General features: G+C 42.9%; 1 protein-coding gene across 6 annotated transcripts in view; it reads right to left on the bottom strand.

Annotated features, from left to right (window-relative positions):
* Window positions 1-19,713, bottom strand: part of PIK3CB (phosphatidylinositol-4,5-bisphosphate 3-kinase catalytic subunit beta) — an 88,480-nt gene that overhangs the window by 38,032 nt on the left and 30,735 nt on the right. For 4 of the 6 annotated variants that reach the window (XM_038145414.1, XM_038145415.1, XM_038145413.1 and 1 more), the window contains one exon: window positions 13,394-13,509. The exons of the other annotated variants lie outside the window; for them this stretch is intronic. The gene's annotated coding sequence lies outside the window, so the exon portion shown is untranslated. The remainder of the gene's footprint in view (window positions 1-13,393; window positions 13,510-19,713) is intronic. 6 annotated transcript variants of the gene reach the window in all.

Below are 19,713 nucleotides of genomic sequence, written 5' to 3'. Positions count from 1 at the left end.
TAGTTGGACAGCACGAGATGTGGGAAACCACAGAAAGTGTCAGAATGTTCAACTCCCCTCGCAGCTTTCCAATATCTCAGTTAGTCCTTCCCTTCCCCACAATGGGTAACAGATGATGCCAGCAGCACAAAAATCAGCTTGCCAGTTCAAAGCTGCCTCAGGCATTTGACACCACACTCCATCCCACCTCTAACTGCCACATCAATGCACTGAAAAACAAAAGCCACGTCACTCCAACACCTTTCCACCTGGCCTTGGCAAAGCTGTGAGGAGCAGCACAAGGTGCCAACACATCTTGTAACCACATTAATGCAGGGATCACTTCACATTTCACTTGTACTGGATAAAACATAGCAGAGTTTTCATTAATGCCAAATAAAACACCTTTAAATTTTAGAAAGCATAAGTACATAAGGAAAACATTTTTTCTCAATAGAAGCAATAATCAGGGAGCTTCTAGCATCATCACTATCAAAAAATAGTTTTACCACCATTATGTCCACATTTTCATCCAAAAAAACCCACTCCACTGAACAGATTAAACTAAAGCAGAAGTAATTACAAGTGGTAGTATGGTAAAAATAACAAATCAGATATGAAAGTATTTTATATTAAATACCACAGTTTACAAATCCATCCATTCATCATTGGACATGCAAAGTTTAGCATGTGTGTGAGCTCTAAGCTGTCTAAAGGAAAGAAATAAAATGTTACCCCATCATTACACCCAGCACAGACTACGTTATTGGAATAACACAGCATCTGCCCAAAAAACAAACCCAGACAAAATGCCTAATTCCTCACTACCAATCAGTATATTTTCCACAAGCTGCTACTTTAATGGGATACTATTTGTTTTCCTCCATCCAGTTACTGGTACTCATAAAATGCTGGCTGCAATTCTGTTGTAACTGAAATTAGCAGTCAGCACAAAATACTAATACTGTACATTTTTCATATTTGGATATACACATTTGCAGCTATTTGCTGTGGTCATGAGGGTAAAATAAAGAGGTATTTCCATTACAAAGCGTTATTTGGATGGGTACAGCAGCAAGAAAATCTGGTTTATGTCGTTCTTTTGTATATAGTTTATTCTTGCTTTAATTCAGTGTATCTCTTCTATTTTCATCCTCTTTCAGATGTTTTTCACAGTTGAAGTTGTTGAAACCACTTTAGTGCATCAACAAGAGTTTAAAATCTTCAAAGAAACAAGACTTTAAAACGCTGCTCCATATCCTGGAGCCCAAAAACCACAACACAGAGTTATAAAGCTCTTGTAAGATACTTGTTTATAATTACAGATTTCCAGCAGAGACACCAGAATCTTTTAAAATTCCATTTGCATTTTCAGTTAAAAAGGGAAGAGAAGCCACCTCGCCAATCTGAGCATGCTGAGGAGCTATTCTTGCCTTCAGGCACTTACTTAACATTTCCTTCCTCAAGGAAGCAGGTCAGTGTGTTTTGCAGCCAGCACTCCGTTTCTGCCCCAAGACTGACATCACAGGGTGAGAGAGAACCAGGTTTTACCCGGAGAAACTCAAGACTGCCAACCCACAGCAGCTCTGGGGATGAGTCACGGCCAGCTGGGACATGTGCGGTGGCACTGGCGACTAACTCCCAATATCACATCTAGGAACTGAAACAAAGGCAAAAAGCCATCTGGATGGGGAGTGACAGCACCAGAGACATTTTAAACAACTTCCAGCTAAAGGAAAAAACCAACAATTCAAATAATAATAAAAAGCTATTTCAGGCTGTTAACCTCATAGCTATTCCTGCCCACTGTCACAGTAACAACAACCTCGCTCACAAAAGAAGGAAGTAATTAAACCAGCACTTAACCTTGGCTCCTCAAGTGTCTAATCAATGACTTCGAATTTCACAGGAGCAAAGCCCAATACAAAATGCTTTTCTACGGTACAGGTAGTACTAACAGACAGCATTCAAACCTTCCCATGCAAGTGTAAATTTTCTCTAAGCTTTAACCTGCAAATTTCAGATTCATATGTATGTGTGTGCCCACACTCTCTCCCTCCTAATCAATTTGTATTTTAATATTCCAGCAGTTCTGCCAGAGCTGATTATACTAATGGAAAGAAATGGAACACAGATGAGTAGAACATCTGCAGAAGAAGGAAATTTATCACTGATCTTGGTATTTATGTATTTAATGTACATACAGAAGCCCTAGAGCAGGATTTCTCAATTGGGTGTTGCTGTTGAGGTTTTTAAAGGACTTTCCATCCCTAGGCAGACAAGAATTTGTTCTGGTGCTAACAGCTTCATTCCAGAAGCCAGGAGACCTTACAGCTTTCCTCTCACCTCCCAGCAAAAGCACATCTCCTCATTTAATCAAAAAGACCACTTGGAAAGGAAAAAAGGAAAAAAAACAAAGGGAAAAAAAGAGCTACCAGAAGCAGGCTGCTACGTTGATTTCTAAAATACTTTAAGGACAGACACAGTCAAAAGTAAGCTGCAGATATTTTTATGTGAATTGCAGCCCCCTCATGTTTTCCCTCTAATCAAAACAGAACTAAAACCATATGTCCAGGTTATACAGAGCAGGTACAAAACTAGTGTGGAAAAAAAAAAGTGTAGGCAACACTTCCAGCAAGTGTTGGCCACCAGCAGGACCACTGGAACATTGCACAGTACCAGCCAACAAAACCCAGGCATTCAGAACATCCCCAGGAGTTTCAGACTAATTCTTCAGCCCAAAGGATCAGTAGGATTTCAGAGGCTGTGGTTACATGCTGGGGCTGTGCTCTCTTCCTAAACCACCCACCCATTTTCCTGATGGCAGGCAAGACTATCTTGTGCCAAACTCAAATCCATCGTGACTCCTTCAGGACATTGCTGAGAGCTCAGGACCACCCAGCTCCAAGGGCTTCCCACCACTGCAGCCAGAGCTGGAGAAACCAATTCTACCTGTGCTGGGCAGTTAACTTGCACACATACAGGAATTAAATCAATTGTACCTGTGCTGGGCAGTTAACTTGCACACATACAGGAGTTAAATCAATTGTACCTGTGCTGGGCAGTTAACTTGCACACATACAGGAGTTAAATCAATTGTACCTGTGCTGGGCAGTTAACTTGCACACATACAGGAATTAAATCAATTTTCCTGTGCTGGGCAGTTAACTTGCACACATACAGGAGTTAAATCAATTGTACCTGTGCTGGGCAGTTAACTTGCACACATACAGGAGTTAAATCAATTTTCCTGTGCTGGGCAGTTAACTTGCACACATACAGGAATTAAATCAATTTTCCTGTGCTGGGCAGTTAACTTGCACACATACAGGAATTAAATCAATTGTACCTGTGCTGGGCAGTTAACTAGCACACATACAGGAGTTAAATCAATTGTACCTGTGCTGGGCAGTTAACTTGCACACATACAGGAATTAAATCAATTTTCCTGTGCTGGGTAGTTAACTTGCACACATACAGGAATTAAATCAATTTTCCTATGCTGGGCAGTTAACTTGCACACATACAGGAATTAAATCAATTTTCCTGTGCTGGGCAGTTAACTTGCACACATACAGGAATTAAATCAATTTTCCTATGCTGGGCAGTTAACTTGCACACATAAAGGAATTAAATCAATTGTACCTGTGCTGGGCAGTTAACTTGCACACATACAGGAATTAAATCAATTGTACCTGTGCTGGGCAGTTAACTTGCACACATACAGGAATTAAATCAATTGTACCTGTGCTGGGCAGTTAACTTGCACACATACAGGAATTAAATCAATTGTACCTGTGCTGGGCAGTTAACTTGCACACATACAGGAATTAAATCAATTGTACCTGTGCTGGGTAGTTAACTTGCACACATACAGGAATTAAATCAATTGTACCTGTGCTGGGTAGTTAACTTGCACACATACAGGAATTAAATCAATTTTCCTGTGCTGGGTAGTTAACTTGCACACATACAGGAATTAAATCAATTTTCCTATGCTGGGCAGTTAACTTGCACACATACAGGAATTAAATCAATTTTCTTGTGCTGGACAGTTAACTTGCACACATACAGAAATTAAATCAATTGTACCTGTGCTGGGCAGTTAACTTGCACACATACAGGAATTAAATCAATTGTACCTGTGCTGGGCAGTTAACTTGCACACATACAGGAATTAAATCAGTTGTACCTGTGCTGGATAGTACAGGTACAAGAATTAAATCCAGGAGATGCAAATATCAAACAGAGCTGACCAAGGAGATACAAAAGACAAGCATGGGAAGGAGTTTGTATGGTTATCCTGAAATTAAGAGCTGCCCAAGAACATGCTCACAGAGAGCCTGTCTGGAGCACTGCAAAAAATGAGACATGGAATAACAATGCAATGAACTGTCCTTTGAAAATAATTTATCATATCAGCAAAAGACTTAGACATTAAAAAGTACCAAATCCACTTTAATTGTCATCAACACTCAACACTTATCTGCGTCAGAGAAGTTCTTCTAAAACCAACTTTTTGAAGAATGCAGCAATTATGAAAACTCACACTGTGTCATTAAATCCTTTACTTCTGAACTCACCACAAATCCCCTATCACTCATCCTCTGAGATCTGTTTTTCTGTTGTTAAAAGAGCACCAACATAAAACCCAATGCAATGTTCAATGTTTTATCTTGAACTATAATCAGGAAGAATACTAATCAAACACAAGTAGAAGTAGCTGCAGAGAAGGTGATAATCATAAATGCACACATAATGCAGTGCCAGAGGAACATTTTGATGCCCTGTTATCTCTCATAGTATTTATTCCCCTGAGCACCAAGTCCTTGGAAAAGTCTTTAGAAGAGCTATCTTCCATCTGAAATGATGTCACCCAGCCCTGAAATGCGGTCAGTTCTCTCAGGATGAAATCAGTATGCTATCCCAAACAGATGGCAAAAAGTTGGAGGGGAGGATCATTTCTATACTGAAAAGTAACTTTCCACAAAAAGTAAGTTTCTTTTACACCACCTATCTTCGAAACTCAGGCACATTTTAAGGGCACATAAATATCTACAGCTCTTCAAGTTAAATATAAAGCTGGATTTACTCTTCTTTTTGCTAAACCTATGAATATTTACATAAAGAACAAATATCAGAAGCTAATTTGTTTTGGATATGCAAAACCTACGGGCACTCTGCTTATCCAGATTTTTGCTTTATGTAATAAGTTGTTACAACTGTTGAGCAACACATCCAAGACAATCATCACTGTGATCAATACAGCTCTTTATCTACTGCTTGCTCTGTCACGTGGCAGTCAAGGGGCTAAAAAAACCCAGAAGTCTTGCAGTAGTGAAAAGAGCCACCCCATCCAGCCACACAAGAACAGTGTTAGAACAGTATCTCACTGTCCAGAACAGACAAGATGACAATCTGACCACAGTCTTTTTCTAGGAAACGGCAGCAGCACATCACGTAGTCTAAGTAGGAGAAACACCAAGCACTTACACAACACAGCCATTGTAATAGTTTCTCTAGCCATGTAAACATCTAGTACTATAAAAGGATGAGCAAGCTATAAATGAAATACTTGAGAAGAAACAAGGGAAAAGAACCTAGTAGAACGATGGAAAAGGAGTCTGACTATGCAGGAAGACTTATGTCCCATGAAACTTAGAAGGCCTTTAGAAAAAAGTTTTTTAAAAAGACTGAAAAAGTCTGATTTCTTCTGAAGACACTAAATACAAATATATGCATTAGATGAGGGCCAGTTCACAGCTCTGTAGAACTACATCCTCTTCTGTTCCTCAATCTGTACCAAATTGCCAGGAGCTGTTCTGCAGCCCAAGGCAGTGTCCGAGAGCTGCCCGGGACTGCCCCAGGCTGTGACAGGGGCACTTCGGGCACCAGCTCGCCCCTCTTCCCTCATCCCTCCTGTTCCATGGCCTCATCACTCCCATTCCATCTCATCGCTTCTATCCCCTGCCCCCATCGCTCCTGTTTCATGTCACTGCTCCTGTTCCACTCCCCTCATCATTCCCATTCCCTCCCCTCATCAGTTCCATTACATCTCCTGATCAGCCCTCCCCTCATTGCTCCTGTTCCATCCTCTCATCGCTCCCGTTTCACCTCATCAGTTCTGTTCCCTCCCCTCATGGCTCCTGTCCCGTTCCCTCCCCTCATCCCTCCCATTCCATCCCCTCATGGCACCAGTCCTATCCCCTCATGGCTCCTGTCCCATTCCATCCCCTCATGGCTCCTGTCCCATCCCCTCATCACTCCAGTCCCGTTCCATCCCCTCATGGCTCCTGTCCCATCCCCTCATCACTCCAGTCCCATTCCATCCCCTCATGGCTCCTGACCATCCCCTCATCACTCCAGTCCCGTTCCATCCCCTCATGGCTCCTGTCCCATCCCCTCATCACTCCAGTCCCGTTCCATCCCCTCATGGCTCCTGTCCCATCCCCTCATCACTCCAGTCCCGTTCCATCCCCTCATGGCTCCTGACCATCCCCTCATCACTCCAGTCCTGTTCCATCCCCTCATGGCTCCTGTCCCATCACCTCATCACTCCAGTCCTGTTCCATCCCCTCATGGCTCCTGACCATCCCCTCATCACTCCAGTCCCGTTCCATCCCCTCATGGCTCATGACCCATCCCCTCATGGCTCCCGTCCCATTCCATCCCCTCATGGCTGCTGTCCCATCCCCTCGCGGCTCCCGTCCCCTTCCATCCCCTCGTGGCCCCCGTCCCATCCCCTCACGGCACCCATTTCATTCACCCACCCCGAGGGCAGCTCTCTCTGAGGGCAGCCCTCAGCGCTGTTCAGCTTTTCCCCTTCCTGCCGTCCCCTCCCATCCCGCCACGGGCAAACCATGGAGAACACCGGGAGCAAACACCTCCCGCTCCCCACACCCGAGCAGCCTCGTCCTGCGAGCGGCAGGTGTGGAGCAGGGCGCGGTGAGAGCATGGCCCTCATCCCCAGAACAGGCACGGGGTGACACTGGGGTCACGGGAATCACAGAACCACCAGCCTGGAAGAGACCTTCAAGAGCATCAAATCCAGCCCAGCCCCGACAGCTCAGCTAAACCCTGGCACCCAGTGCCACATCCAGGCTTGTTTGAAATACATCCAGGGATGGTGACTCCACCACCTCCCCGGGCAGCCATTCCAGAACTTTATCACCCTTTCTGTAAAAAACTTTTCCCTAAAATCCAACCTATATTTCCCTTGGCGCAGCTTGAGACTGTGTCCTCTGGTTCTGTCAGTTGTCACCTGGAGAAACAGACCGGCTCCAGCCGAGCACAGCTCCTTTCAGGAGCTGCAGAGAGAGAACTGCAGCCGAGGTTTGGTTGAAGGTTTGATGCACAGCAGCAGCACCGCCTATTCCAACAGCTGCTAAGAACTGTGCTTTCTGCTCCCCTGCCCTGGCCACACAGCACCACAATGACCCTTTCAAAACCAGAACACTGGTAACTCCAGTGCGGTCTGTGTGCCACTGCAGACCATGGAAACCCTGCAGACCCTGCCGTGGCAATTCTCATTCAGCCCTGGAGTGAACTCACTTAAGGTTCTGGCCTTCCACAGCTGCACAGGTGAACTTCCATCCAAACCGCTGCCAAATCTAAAAATAAAATACAATCAACTCGATGATAAATACAAATGCCTAAATCAGCAAAGCAGAGATATTTTCACTCCACAAATGTCATGGGTAGCTACCTACAATAGCAAAGATTTTAAGAATTCAAGACCTCTACAAAGTAGACTGGAAAGTTATTTTTAAAGATCATGTGGTACTATAAATATTTCCCAGCAGTTTAGTTCAACTGCCACATGAGCTGGCCCTATGGAATGGAAAATTAAATGTCCATTTAGTCAGGGTTTCTCCAAAAATCAGAATAAAAATATCATCATTTAGTTTTCTAAAAATAGCTATGCACAGAAAATATAAAAGGCCTTTTTCAAAGGCCTCCTTCCCTCACAGTGCTCACACTGGTACCAGGAGTGGTCTCTCAGACGTCAAGTCTAGATTGTCTCATTTTCCTCATGAAATACAGCTAATTTTCCACAAACAAAGATAATTTCATTTGTTGGGTTTTTTTTTTATCCCAGGTCCCTGATTATTTTGCCTGTTCATCTCCTGTAGCCTTACTCCTCTGGCGTACCCATAGCATTATGCACCAAGTTTTAAAAACTGAAGTCAGGATTTTAAACCCGCAATGAATGCAGTTCTACTCAAATATTAATGCCTCTAAATAAAAGTGGCCCAGTTTTCAAGAAATGCTGAGCACTTAAATTTGCAATTGACTTACACAGGACTCAGAGATATGAAAAAAATGCAAACACGTTAACTGGTTACAAATTAAAATTTAATTTAAGTAACTTCATTTGAACGGATGGTTAGATTAGATTACCTCTAGTCATCCCTTTTTACAAAAATTATTCTACAATTCAATAAAGGTATAGCTTAAAAACTAGCTGTGAATAAGACTGTCTTCAGAATTTTTTTTCTTGGAAAACAAGTCTACACATAGAGAACAACACAACTAAAATGGTATTCCAGACTCAAAAGAACTTATGGACTTGGCTTGAACAAGAAGGAAAATCTTTCTTCCTGTTCCTTTATACTCAGGCAAGCACACACATCTGCTGCTCCCTCTGAAGAATATCCATGATGAACTGAACAAGTGAAGAAAACTTAAATCCCAGCCTTGGGGTAGACTTCTGCCAATGCACAGGCAGCACGTAATTCTGGAACAGCAAACAGGAACACACCAGCTTCCCACAGGCAATTCACAGCCATCTTCTGCTCTACCCTGAAACCACTGCACACACTCATCGAAACAGAAACCGTTTCGGGCCATCCTTTTGAATTGTGCAAGTAGACTGAGTTACAGGGAGAAGAAAAACTCCTTTCACATTTCCATATTGCTGTGTGAAATTGTCTTTAGAAGCATCCAATCACTGGATCACACACAAGCTGGGGACGCTATGGGAAAACATTCCCTTTCAGCTGGCTGGAATGCAGCTCTGCATGGTTGAGAAGGAAGGAGTATAAAGGAATGGAAGAAAACAGCAGCTCAGAAAAGCACTGCCACATGAGGAACACTTCATTTGACACCTTCACCAACAGAGTCAGGGAGAGAAAAAGGAGGAAAGCTCAAAGGAAAAAAGCCCAGGCCAGTTATTCAGTATTCTAGATCAACTGGGCTGCGAGAAAACATCTGGTACAATCACCTTCAGAAGCATTTCTAAACAGCTCTCCTAGATATTCTGGAAAACTTCAGCAGCAGCAGGCAGAGTGGGCCCTGACACGAGGGGCAATGCCTTTGTAGATCCTGTTCCAGTGCACAAAGGTGAGACTGAGGGTTTGGGAACAGATTAAAACTGATGAGTTCTCAGCCCTTTTGACCCTGCACAGCACTGTAGATACTTCATGAACTAGAGGGACTGTTGCCTTTTTCCCAGCCTGGAAATGAAACTCCACATAATTTAGTAAGGAGGTAACATAAGAGTAGATCTTTATTTGAAGGCCTTCAGGGGCAGTTATGGAAAGATCATGTTAAAAAATCATGAAAAAAAAAATTTAAAAAAAAGAAAAAGAAAAAAAGGCAAAAACCAAACAGCATGAGGAGGCCAGCATGAAATGTTAGGGTATGTTGAGTTCCGAAAATAGACTAAACATTGAAATGATGGCACACTCACTTGGATATTTTAAACAAATAAACAAAACCAAGCTTAACAAAACAGGTGAATGGAGGGGGCACAAGGGAAGGAGGAGGACTGGACAGTCAGACTGAACGGGAAAGGAGGAGCTGAACAGAATAAAGATGTCATTTGAACCCAGGCAAGCCAGGTGTTTCTGTAACGCTGCACCAGTGCTTGTGCCAGCACAGGGAGGGTGCAAGAGGAGTGGCACAGTGACAGCTCCTCGCAGCCTCAGGGCTGCCTGGCCACTTGACAGCTCTTAAGATCATTTCAAACTGGAGGCAAAACCACAGCCTAAGGGCCTGGCTTTCTAATAATAGCCCCAGCTATTATTAGAACTATGCAGTGTCTGTCACGAATCTGAAAAGATGCATTAATAATCTGAGCTTTTATGACTTTATTGTACTGAGTAAACTGCAAATAAAACTTTATTGTTAAGTAAACTGTAGAGGCCCTGTCCTCCCATTGCTCAACAAGAATTGTACCTGGCTTCTTAACAGTTTGACAACAAAACTAGGAAATAATAAACCAGGATTAGTTCTGCTCGCTGGGATTTCCTTGCCTGTTCTACCACTCAAAGTAATTTTTTATTCAAATGTAGACACAAAGGAAACATTCCACTTATAAGACATTTAAATCTATAAATAGTTAAAATTTCCTCTCCTTTGGAATTGTACAAATGAACCTGGACCATCAAATCTCACCAGGAGCTGACTATTAAGATGTTACATCTAGATAACATTCTACTGTAAAAAACAAGTTAAAAACAGAAACTGAGGATCTCCTATAAGTGGATACCTCTTCACACAGGACTAGAAGATTCACCCTTTAGTTCCTTCTGGTATTTTGACCAAAACCTCTAGGAAAAGGGATTATTCTCCAGCAGACAGATTGCATGTATCTACAGAGGGAGGTGAACCAGTGAAATAATTAAAAGCAGTTGAGTATCAAGGAGGAGTGAAATTTTCACCTACAAGGAGGGCACACAGCCCAAAGCACACAAGCAGCTTGTGCTTAAGTCTCATATAGAGATGCCATGGATCCTATAAAGATGCCCTTTAATGGAAAAAAATATAGATTTTACATGCTTCATCTGGCCAGGCATTCTTCCTGATGAGGTCTGTTTCTTACATACTCTGGATTTTTGCAGTTTTTTTTCTACCAACACCAGTTTCAACGTCCCCATCACACATTCAGAGGTGGTTGCTCACAGCCACCATTTGTTACACGGACAGGACTGGTCAAGGACTGAGGAAATACTGAAGGAAATCCAACAACTCAACTCTGATGCAAATATTTAGATATATTTTATATATATCTTTCATGAAACTTATTTACAAAGACAAGTTGAAATACAATGCCATTTGGTAGAAAAACACAATCCTAAAAACCCCTTTTGTCATGAAGATAAAGGTAATAAAGCCAAAAGTAGCCCTGGCCATTCATCACAAGGACCAAAAAATATTTAAGATTATGTAGAAATCACAGACTATTTAGCCTGAAAGGTTCCTCTGGTTCCAAGCTCAGCTCCAACACTGAAGTTAAAGCACGTTGCTTAGGAGTCTGCACACATAATTTTGCAAGTCTCCATGGATGGAGGCTCCAGAGTGTCCCAGAAATGCAGCAACTCTTGGAGCCTTCAGCAGGGCCTGACTGATGGGGTGACTTCTCCCCAGCTGTGAGAGTCAGCATCTGCTTATAAGACTTCACAAGAACTCCACCCGGCTTTTTAACTGTGAATAGAGATGCTGCTGGACTTCATTTTAATGCTAATTGGAATTTAAAAATTCCAGTTGCAAAATACCTTGGGATGATCCAAACACACACAAGCAAACAAACTCCAACTAAAAACAAACAAACAAACGGGCTGCAAGACATTTCTCCCAAAAGGAAAAATCTGAATTAATTTTAAGTTGTAACAATGGAGTTCTCGGAGTCTCTTAAAAACAAACAACAAAAAAAAAAACCAAACACAAAAACAAGGAGGGAGGGGGGACGAGGGAAGAAACACAACTTTACTGACTACTGAACACCTGAGCAAGTTTTGTGTCTGACATAAGCCTAAAAACAATGATTTAAAATTACTAAAGCTGTCTCCAGTGGACATCCTTCATTTTATTTGTTTGGGGAGCTCAGTTGCAACTTTATTGTTCATCTGTTGTAGTAACTTGATTACCAGAGCCAAGAATTAACTTGTCAAACTAAGTGTGCAGGCAGCAAATAGGTTGGTTTGTTTGTTTGTACTGGGACCTTGTGAAAAGATGCCTGCACTTCCACTGTGTAATCTAATAAGGCAGTAAAAGACAAATAACTCCACATAACACAGCTCCTGAAAACTTCAGGGGTCAGAATTCAGAATCAGGTGCCACAAGAATGCTGCACGTGAACATTTACCAGTCACTTGACATTTGGCCTAGATCAGGAAGTGATGAAAATTTAAATGTGCTGACTAAAAGTTGTAGCATTTCTTTCAAGTACCTAGAGAAAGGGAACTAACGCACATCCAACTTCTTTAAATTCACATTGAAATGAAAATTTTATAGAATTTTTTTCTTTAAGGCAGGAAATCAATCCAAACATGTTATTCTGCCAGTTAAACACACTTTGTTAAAAATACCAAGAATGAAAAGCTTTTCTAGTCTGATTAGGTTCCACAAACATTTTTCTACCCGAATTATGACACCCTCTACACATCTGTGTTCAAAGAAGAAGCTAAGAGGAGTAATTTCCTCTTGGTAATAGAGTAATATGCTGAAATATACTTCTTGTAAAGTAAAATTACTTCTCACCCTTCTCAGTTCTAATGGCCAGATCTTTCTCACTCCAAACCAGGCATTCAGGACTGGTTACATACTTTCAGTGACTCCTGCAGAGTTACATTCACACAACCACACAGCATGAGTAAAATGCATCAGACACAGGCAGCTTTTTCCCAGTTTCTAAGGAGAATATGTTCAAACATTTGACAATCCAATGCAAAGTGCCAGAAAAATGATTACATTTCCCATCTCAAGCACATGAAGGATACAGAAATTAAGAATTACCCTATTTCAAGTTATAAATGTTTATTTATCTGGTAGCAAAAAGTGCAATCCACAGTCCCTGCATTAGGTAGGGAAGCCCCTTTTATCAGAAATGAGACACACAGGTGTCAGCCCAGAATTCACAAAAGCTGGACGTGAACTACAAACAGTGAAGGAAAGAGTCTCTGATATTCATAAACTGAAAACCTAAGCAAGTTTGGTGAACGATGGAACTGCAATACAGGACGAATAATAGATACCACAAAAATAAAATCAGTCATAAGGGCCATGACTGGAGAGTTACAGACCAAAGAAACAAGCGTATTTTCAAATTCCCTGGAAAATACAAGCAGTGCTTTAACTTTTACCAGCAAATAGGGGCTTATATGTAATCACATCTATACTGGACAACCCCCTGCTCAAAACCACAGGCAGCATACTCAGCAGCCAAGAGAAAAACCTGAAACCCATCCCAGTTTCACAAGATACAACTACTGCCAAGAGGGAAGATGGTTCAGTGAGAATCCATGACTCCTTTACCAGCTGATCAACTGAAAGGAGCACAGAGTCACCCATTTATATTTTTAATATGACTATAACAAAGTTAAATACAGTAAAAGGCTAATAACCATGCTGACTTTACAAGCAAAAGACAATAGAAAACAACCCCAGAAAACCCCAGCCCTGTAATACTTACTCCAATGAACCTTCCCTGTTTCAGTTTGACTGGGTAGAGAAGATACTTTTATTAAACATTTTCTTCCTATTACTCTTGTTTTTTCAGAAGATTCCACAAGATGACCTCAATGTGATCTAAAGAGAGCAAAACACAATATAACGTAATTGACCAAATGAGAAAATCAGCAATTTGTATTTGGTTTAAAAGCTGCACCAGCTTCCTGTGCAGAAATACCTAAATAATCACACTGTTTTTTACTGCCTTCAAATACTACAGCACCACATTCCCATTACACAATGTGATTCATCTAACAATTAAATGAATGTCAAATCCACAAACACCCTGCTGGCATAAAGGAAAAAAGGAAATAATAATTTGAATATGCAATTTATTCTACTAAGTCTTATGATCATTAATTAGTCAAAAGCATTCTTAGCTGCTACAAATATTTTCAAATTTTTATACACTCAATTAGAACCAGACCAGCAGATGTCCATTGCAGTTAAAGCCAAAAAAGGGAGACAGAATTGCCTTCATTATCTTAAGCACATTTTCTCTTTATCCTCTGGGCTGTAAGGTGATTTTGGTGGAGGTTTTTTGGTTTTTGGGGGGGATTTTGGTGGGTTTGGGTTTTTTTAAGAGTGTAATATCATCTGTAGTCCCACTGTGGGGAAGCTGAGCTGATGACATAAGTGATCCCATATTCCTATTCACAGTTCAACGTGTGAAAGGCTCAGAAGGTCTCTGACCAGCCAACACCCTGCAGATGTAGAGGGCAGAACATCTCCACAGAGCCAAGGCATCATCCTCCTCAGCTCTACCCTGCAAATCCAGCTCTCAGTAAAGAGAAGTGAACAAAAACTACTTCAATCCCCCTGAGCACCAAGCAGGGCTGTCAGCTTGGGCTGATGCTATCTCCAGGTTTGTAGGCCAAGCCACAAAGTAAGACATGCAACTACCCTGCACTTCCCATCAACAATTATTTTTCTAAACCACACCAGGCAGGCCCCACTGCGCTCGTGAGAACTCATCACAGTACAGTGACCAGCAGGGAGGGAGGGCTTCCACTGCCTCGTTCCACACAGAGCAGAATTCCTCTGGGAATTGGCACGTGGAGGCTCTGAAGCAAGTCAGACTTCAGTGGCTTTGAGGGATAAATACTTACTGCCCAGCATACTTAGGTCTAAAAAAAGTTAAGTTACTGCTCCATGCACAACCTTTTGGTGCATAAAGGTGCACAAAACAGATCTTCACCTGGCGTGCAAGAAGCCAATCCACACACATTGAGTTATTTGATTTATTTACAGAAGCATGAGCTAGTCCAAAAACATCTCATAATTAATGTCCAGAGCCTACAGCAGGCAACACACACAAGAAAAAGAAAAAAAGACTAGAGAACAATGAAGACTGTACTGTGTGATTTGGAAATTGCAAGGACAAAGCATCAGTGTGAATCTCACAGAAGCAAGGCTGAACTACCAGCCTGGAATTCATGTTTTACACCCATGTCAATATTTGTGCCTGTGGAATCAGAAAAATCCTAATCAAAGGCTACTGGCCAGCAGGCAGGATCTTAGGAGGGGGTGTGAAATGCATCCTGCTATAGCTAACAGGCATGACAACAGAACTTCCACCCATGAAGAAATCCTGCATGACCTGTGGCCCCTCAAACAAGGGGCACAGTGTGTGACTGAACCATACCCCGTGGCAGGAGCAGGACACTCTGACTAAAAGCTGGATATTCCAAACTTCTAGAGGTCAATGCCTAACTAGACACATGATGACAAATCAGATGGTGGGTGCCCAAAAATTACCCAAGGTCTATAAATGGTACAGCTTAAACAAACCACTGCATTGTTAACAGCTCCTGTCACAGCTCCCTGTCCTGTTTCCCCTCTTTTCTCACAGCACTTCGGATCTCTGCAGCTCAGACATCACACTGACAACAGGCTGGTCCTCTACAACCAACTGTGGGGGATCAGCCAGCCCTCAAGACCCAAAACCATTTCTAAAGTACACAAACAAAGCACCCCTTGCTACATCCCAGCATGAGAAACAAACCCTTCATTAGAGGATGAGAGTGTGCAGCCTTGTTTTTCTCACCAACCAACCCTTCCCGTTCTTCAGAGCAGCAGAGCAGGGGTTGAGAGGTGGTACGGAAGGGCTGCAGATCACACAGGGGCAGCCAGGACACTTCCCACCTTCACACCATGAGTGGAGAATTTTCCAGAGGCTGGTTACACCCAGCAGACAGGGTACAAACCCTGCTGGCCTTTTACCGACTGTGACCAGCCGCTGAGGACTCCAACCACGTCACAAACATGCCAGCACCATCTTAGGGAACTGCTCTAAGACAGGACTTGGAGGAGCTGCCTCACAAACTGGACTCTCTGAGGACGTCTCTTTTCCCCACTGCACCTCTCTGGGGAACATGGGAAAAACAGAACTGGCAGCTGGACATTACAGACAGCCTCTCTTCTGGGTCTGCTGGGTGTGACCTCAGCCAAAAACACACCACCAAACCCCCTTGGGCCCACACCCATATGACTTCTTCTGACAGCACCCACCAGGGACCCAACAGAAATCCTTTTCCGTTCCAGCTTGCAACTTCTGCATGAGAAATCACATTGTGCAAAATAATGATTTTCATGAACCCTTCAATCACACCCTCATTACATAGATACTGATTTTATGTAAATCGTAACTTGTTTTTTCTAAAACATTAACAATCTTATGAGGCAATTCAGCAATCATTAAACTGTGTGGTGGCAATCAGAATGCCTGTGACAATACAGTAAAACTTTTTAGAGCTCTTCACCTACACTCCCTCTGTCCAAAAGAAACTTATGAACGTATTGCCAAAAAAAAATTATCACAAGGAAAGAAAGGGGGAAGAGCTACAAGAAACTTTTGCCTAAAATTCCCGTGTGGCATAATGTTCAAGATAAACAACTACAAGCCAAGGGAATAGGCCACTCACAAAGGCAGAGAAAAGGAAAAAGAGAAGAGAAAAAAAAATCATTTATAACCAATGTAAGGTGCCACATAGAAATTACTGGGCTAATTGTGGCCCTATTGTCTTCTGCTCTGTAACAATTTCTAGGCCCATCAGACAGGCTGCTGCTCCGTCAATTCTTCCAGAGTACACAAGAACTCCATTTGTTGGAGAGGACGCTCCAGGTTTACCTCAGGATAAGGAACTCTGAGTGGGCTGAATGGCATAACACAGCAGTTTCTTGGGTACTTCTCCGCGATTAAATCTCTTACTCTGGAAGAAAGCACTGAGGCACACATCAGGAGAGACTAGCAGAAGCTTAGGACAGTGATACACAGCTGGGGTATTTTAGAGCTTTTGGTTCACAGCTTTGGTCACCTCAAAGCTGCCTTGAGCATTTCATGCTCTCAGCAGTGCTGAAGACTGGACAAGCGAATATCAAAGTGAATTAGCTGCTGGAGCAATGAAGACACTCACCATTTCACCAAGTCGGAGACAAAAAAGTATCAGTAAATACACCAAGTATCTACAACTTAAAAAAATACTGAAACACATATAGCAACTCAGTCTGAAGTTCCAACAATAACAGACTCAAAATTCTTCAAGAGCATTCACTGCCAGGAATTAAGGCATCACAGCTCAAGTCCAGGAACTGTAACAGTGAGCAGAAGAGAAGCTCAGCAGTGCACATCTGCTTAAATGACAGCAACTTCCAGCTACTCCACACTGCACAGCTGAGTGCCCAGGCTGAAAATGCAGGTTCAACCCTGGATCTGAAAGGAGTATTTCATGTCTGTCACACAGTGGTGTGTGCCAGCTGACCCAGACAGCAGGGCTCAACACAAGCACTGTCCCAGCAATGCAGTGCCCAGAGTCCCTTCAGCAGCAAAGACCAGTTCTGACCTCTAAAAGGTGGCACCTATTTCTGCAGTAACACCAAGAGACAAAACACCATACTGACAATGGACAGCACACTGTTACACACAGGACAGCATTCTTCTTTGTGTTCTACTTTCCCAGGTGTTGGTGCTTGGTCAGAAACCAGTAATATCCTTTGAAAAGCCTCAGACTTCTCTGAAATGTGAAACCCCCCTATCTTGTACAAAATCTTTTAACCAAAACTGAACAGGCATAGAGCAACAAGTTCCCATTGCACAAGAACAGCCACAGAAAAAGAAAAAAAAGGCAGAGACAGAAATTGCAGAGCACCAAATGAGTTCAAAATGGACATCTATGTCAGAACTGTAAGTCAGTTCATGTCCTTTCTTATTCCTGAAGCTGGGCAAAGCAGAGACCACTTAGCATTTTCCAGTATTATTCTTTAAGTTAAACAGATAAAAAGATAATTTGAAGCTAGATTCAGTTATGCTTTCATCAAGAAGAAGTTGATACCATAACTACATTTATGCAGTGGGTGACTGAGGGCAGGAGCCCTGTCTCCCACCAGTGATTCACAGTCTGAGGGAGCCTTGTTGACTCTTCCCAGAGCTCTGCCTCACTGAGCCCTGGCTCACCTCTGAAATCCCCTTCAGTGCCCAACAGGCTTGGTTAAAACTCATTTATACTCACACAAGCACAGACTAATACACTTCACAATGAATCATGTTTTTATTTGGTTACACATGCTGCTGAGCTCCCTTCCAGTTTAGAGCTGCAAGACAACATCAAAACGATCTTGCAAGTTTTCACCTTCATTTTGAACACAGTCTTTATTTTGAACAGAGTGATTCTTTAACAGGGTGTCAGTTAGGGACATTTGAATTTATCTGGGAGGGAGGGAGGGAGGGTGTGTCCCTCCCTCACAGTGATGTAGCCTGCCTGGTGGTGCTCAGGATTCACTAACCCAGTAACCCTCCTACTAATTCTATCTTGGAACTCAATCCGATTGGAGTTGTGAGGAAAACAATCTTTTTTCCTTACAATAAAGTCAAACTTAAGAGCAAAAGACTGTTGGCACTTACTGGCACTGGAAAATGAAGGACTTTCTATCAAAGCAGCAAGGAACAGATAGTTCCAGACGGGAAGGAATCACCTGCACTATTTAGGATCAACAAATAGAATATTCATTTTTATTTTCCCAGAACGTTTCACTTGTTTTTTTTCGTGCTCTGTCATCTTCAAAAGAAATGCCTCTGGGCAAAGCAAAAGAACACATCGCTGTTAGGGAAGCTTAACAAAAAGAGGCTCCAAGACAGCAAATGTTCCTCTCACTCTGTGCCAGGCAGCCAGCCACTCCCTGACCTGAGGGCAGTGCTGAGATGGAGATGGGCAAAGTCTCTGCTAGGGAGACCCTGCGGTGCCCTCAGCACTCAGGGCTGGCTGCCAGTGCTGATCACTTCTAATGACAAGAGCAGAGGAAGAGAAGCTCCCAGGAGAGCCTCTGGACCTACCCTGTCTGCTACTCTACGGTTCAGAAAGCACAAAGTTCAGGGCTGCGTGTGTGAAAACAGCAGTGTTTTTGTTTTTTCAGATGACTCACAAACAAGTGCTTAGATCTGCTTTATACTGCTCCACAAACACAGAGTCAAGTGAGCAACACTTTCCAGCTCATTTCCAGTTCCGCTGCAGCAGGGACACAAGTGATGACCCAGCTGGCTCAGCAGCTCAGAGCTGGGACAAAGCCCCGAACGCTCACACTGAACAGACTCATCCATGTGGAGATGGAACTCCTCCAGGGCCCACAGATCACTTCCACCTCCACGCCAGCTTCTCTACGTCCGGCTCACTCCGTGTGCCTGGGAGCAGTGAAGAATGGAAGCTCTGAAAGCGGTCACAGAGCCATGCTCCTCTTCCCAGAAATCCTCACCTACGCGTGAAGTGTGAGGCCCAAAGGCTTGAGCTGAGCCAGCCTAACCACCGAGCAGCAGTTCAGGCAGACAAACCCAGCATCCTGCACAAGCCCTTGTGACACCTACAGGGATGCTTGCAGGAGTCGATGAACCCCCAAGCAGCCTGGCTGCCATCCCTGCACGCCCTCAGCAGCCCTGCCACCCAAATTCAGCTTTCCACATCCTACAACAGGCTGCAAGCAATAATAACATATCTGATTTTGCACGGATTTTCGTTACATCTAAAGCAGTATTTAAGGACAGAAGTCTCGGGGGCAAGGGCAGGGGCATTAACTGCCAGCAGCACAGCAATTCCAGTTCCTGTTTCTTTGGTCTTCTATCACAACACAATCACATCCCATACTTTTGTTTTTTAAGCTGCTCCTGAATCTAGAATTAATTACTGGACAGAACACAAGGACTTGCTCTCGAACAAAATTACCCCTGCACCATTACTTTCAATAAAGAAACCTTCTATTTGTTTAATAAGATATTTTCAGCCATTCTGAAGTTTA

Source organism: Motacilla alba, chromosome 9 (assembly GCF_015832195.1).
Source record: "Motacilla alba alba isolate MOTALB_02 chromosome 9, Motacilla_alba_V1.0_pri, whole genome shotgun sequence".
In the NCBI taxonomy this organism is placed as follows: domain Eukaryota; kingdom Metazoa; phylum Chordata; class Aves; order Passeriformes; family Motacillidae; genus Motacilla; species Motacilla alba.
Note: the sequence above shows the minus strand (reverse complement) of the source record. Positions and strands in the feature narration are given on the sequence as shown.